A 4,530-nucleotide genomic window follows, 5' to 3' on the forward strand; every position below is an offset into this window, starting at 1 on the left:
TGTGGTGAGGTAATTCATGTGTGCTGGGCAGTGGGTGAGAACCCTATTCACAATATTTCTAGATGTGCTCGGATTTGACTAAGTGGCAATAGGTTAAGTTTGGCAACACAAAAAGAAAGTTTCTAGGTTATGCAAAGCTTAGACAATTGCATTGGCTCCTCCTCTCATGTAAGCTCTCACATATGAAAAATAACTAATGTGAAATTGATAAGATGCTAGAGCAGAGGAAATTTATTACGATAATGCTCTGCGTGAACTCAAGCAGAATATGGAGATCATAACACTTTTTTCATATAAAAATGCTTTGGCATGAGCACAAATGAATGGTTTATGTGGAGTTTTGGATCCTAATAATCGGTGGTAGCAAGATTTTGAAAAGGTAGGATAGGTGGTTGTTGATTTCTCTAAGGTTCTTTTCACTCACTGACAACCACTATACCATATGAAATTTTCTTTATGTGAAGGCATGTTCCTCAAAGAACTCTCTTTGTTTTAGCAAACATACTTTAGACCAATTGTATTTTCATGCCTAAACATAAAATTACGCCTTGTCTTTTGGTTTTTTTATGTAAATACTTCAGACCAATAATTTACCTACAACTATTTGTGCACATCACGTGTTCGATGAAATTCCAATATGAGCACACAAGTGTTGTTTTTCCATACGTAGATAATACATGAGATGTAAGTAGATAAGGTCCAAGTAATTTCTATATGGGTGAGTACATTATGGGGTCATATTTTGATGGGCATGCTTGCGGAGTAGGTAAATTACGTGTTTCGATTATGTGATGTTGGGTATCATTTTTTCTAAGTGTTCTTACTCCTAATGGAGTTACTCTGTTTGCTTCTTTTTTTCATGCATATGAAAGAAATTTATTTTGCAGCTTAGCACCGAATTAGGAGTAAGGCTAATCAAAAGTTGAAGCTAGCAGACATACTTCAGACCAATTGTATTTTCATGCCTAAACATAAAATTACGCCTAATATTTTTGTTTTTTTTTTATGTAAATGCTTTAGACCAATTGTAAAACACTTCACACCAATAATTTACTTACAACTATTTTTTTTAGTATAGTCCTGGTTTATAGTTATGTCCAATTCACTAGGTAAATTACAAATGAATTGGACATTGTAATAATGTAAACCTTTAACCTATGTTTATTTCCCATTTGAGAGTGAGAAATAGGTTTTCGTTTTGTCAAATTTTCAGGGCAGCTACATATCATATGTGCACTCTCTCATCATATTAAAAGATCTGACCGTAAGAAATTTTCTGCCTGTATTTCCATACCAATTGTTTTTCCATACCAATTTTCTGCATGTACTTCATACCAATTGTATTTCCATACCTAAACACAAAATTACTCCCAATCTATCGTTTTTTATGTACTTACCTTCAGCATCATTTGTAAACCTGATTCGAGAAAATTTCTTCTAATACCCAAGTTTTTTGTACATCAATAATTTACTGCCACTTTTTTTTTTTTTCTTTTTTTTTTTGTATATCCTTGGTTTATAGTTATGTCAAATCTACTAGGTAAATTATTCACATTAAAATAATGTGACGTATTTGGTATTGAAAATGTTTGCTAAATTAATGGAAGAGAAGTCATAAAGAGGATCAAATTGACCCAATTTTACAATTTGTTGATTATGCGGTTGCGTAAATTAACCTCTAACCTATGTTTATTTCCCATTTGAGAGTGAGAAACTGATTTTTGGATTGTCAAATTTTCAGGGCAACTGCATATCTTATTTGTACTCTCTCAGCGCATATTAAAAGAACTGGCCTATTGGGTATATTAAAAAAACAGCAATTCACCTACAACCATTGGGTATATACTTCGTTCGTTTTTTTTTTCCTTATAATTTTGGAATTTTCTTAGGGTAGGAAAATTACATGCTTTGATTCTGTGTTGTTGGGTGTCATTCTTTTCTAAATGTTCTTACTCTAATGAAGTTACTCTGGTTGTTTCTTTTTTTCATGCATAGTCATTTGATTCTTATGCATATGAAAGAAATTTATTTACTTGTTGTGCATATCTAGAAGTTTGCTTCTTTTTCTTTTTTAATGTACACTAAATTAGGAATAGTCATTTGATTGCTATGCATATGAAAGAAATTTATTTACTTATTGTGCATATTTAGAAGTTTGCTTCTTTTTATTTGCTTTTTTATTTTTATTTTTATTTTTTTGTACACTAAATTAGGAAGAGCAGACCACAAACCCACCAATAAATAGGAATTTGAGATTATGTAAAAATGTTTAAGTAAACCATTCATTTTCCGTGGTTGTATATTTTTCAACTGTTTACTGTTGTTGTTGAGTGGTAGAAAATTTTGATATGAACTATGTTTTTTATATGCACATACCGGGTCTAAAATATCGGGAGTTTCAAAATATCGGTAGTCCAAAAACACGGATATATCGATGGAAATATCGAGAAAATATCGATATCGATAAAAATTGAATAAAAATCACGGAAATTATGAGAAAAACTTGGAAATTTTTATTGAAACTTTAGAGGATGTTTACTTAGTCAATTGTCTATTATTTTATCACAAAAAATTGGAAGGAAATGCATGGCATGGTGGGTTTGAGTGATTTAAGTTGATTATGTAGCGACCTGACAAACACTGTGACTTTAGAAAATATGTAGTAATTAATGAAAGAAAATTAAACACACCATAATTTTTTAGTTATAATAATGTACTTCAATATATTACACTTGATACATATGATAAAATATATGAGCTTAACCAAAAAAACAAAGATAAAATGTATGAGTAACTTAGTACCACATAGAAAGAATTCCTATTAAAATTCAAACTTAGTATCACATATAATGAACAATATTAAAACTCAAAGTGAATAATAATAAAACTCCATAATATATAATAACAACAAAATACTACTCCATTATAAAATAATAAATAACATTAAATATATGCTTAAATTTATTCTTAGAGAATTTTTTTAATATGGAAATTTATCTTAGATAATATTAGCTTGCAAACAATTTTTAAAGACCTTATAAATATTACAAGTTGATGGTATATACACAAACTCAGCCGCAACTGAGTTGGAGAAGAAGCTGGCTTTGATGAGAAAGGGAGGGGTTCAATCCTCTGTATGCAAGGTGCTTTTCAACATTTTTCTGTCTTTTCCGGTTTCATATCGCGATATTATCAATATTATCAATAATATCGCGATATATTGACCATTTCATATTGAATTTGAACGAAAATATCGGTCCCGATATTTCGGCGATATTTTCGAGGATATTATCGATAAATTGACGAAATATAAATGGAATGTTAAAAATATCGACCCAAAAAATGATATTATCGTCGATATCAAGCATAATATCGAAATTTAAGTCTATGGTACGATAAAGGTGTTTTTCGCTGACATACTAGTGTATTCGTATTTAGTGTAGTTACATGAAAAATGATAACACTAGACATGTGACGTTTTGTTTCTAGGTAAGATGGATTTGAACATAAGAGAGTTTAGGAAAATGCAATACATATATGGTTTTGGGCCATTTTTTTAATGTTTTTAATGGTTTGAGATTGAGTATTCAAAAAGAACATTGTGAGATTATGAGGAAGACACCCTTTTGGGGTCTTTTTAGGGCTTTTGATGAAAGTTTGGTCAACGAAAACACATGCAAGAAATCATATATAGATATAATCAGAATCATCAATGTTTCAATGCTACAACTAGAGACTTCACACTTAGTGGTAGGCATGAAAAATTCACTGCTTTTGATGTTGAGGAACTGCTTGGTTTACCTAATGTTGGTTGTGAGATAAATATTAATAAATGAAGTTCAAAAGATAATGCATATTTTGTTAAAAGGAACTTTGAAACCACTGAATGAGTTAGTAGGCAAAATATTGAATCTGCAATGAAAGTTAGTTACATGCAATACCTTATGTTCCCATAATACATTATTGTTATGCAATAGTGGCAACACTGTCTCTCGGAGCATAGTTTCACGTTGCCAAGATGTACGCACAATGCCAAAATATAATTGGGCCAAGGCGACATCAAACTTTTTGGAAAGGCAACTCGTGAAGGATCAAAAAAAAGATTTGTGTCCGAATGCGTTGTTGCTTTACCAGTACGTATATTTAATGGGTTTGGTTGTTTCTAATTTTGTTATTCCTTTAAATCAACCCACAATTTACAATCATTGAATAAACATAGTTTTGATTTTACAGAAAATGCATTTGATTGAGCCATTAAGGGATAAAGTGGATGTATCTCCCAAGTTTGTTAAGTGGGACACACAACACCTACATACAACTATGCCCAACTCATATATTTTCTGTGGTGACACCAGTGTGTGCAAATATCATAATTGTAATGATGAGGTATTTTTCTATTGCTTTCATTTTAATAATGATGTTTTTTGCAAACATGTTTGATTAATGAATTTTTCTTTTTATATTATTAATTTTGCAAAAGGTGTTCAAAGATTTACGTAAGACACCATATGCTAGAAAAATGAGGCATAA

The sequence above is a fragment of the Prunus mume genome, linkage group LG4 (assembly GCF_029339155.1).
Source record: "Prunus mume cultivar Tortuosa linkage group LG4, ASM2933915v1, whole genome shotgun sequence".
NCBI classification, from domain to species: Eukaryota; Viridiplantae; Streptophyta; class Magnoliopsida; order Rosales; family Rosaceae; genus Prunus; species Prunus mume.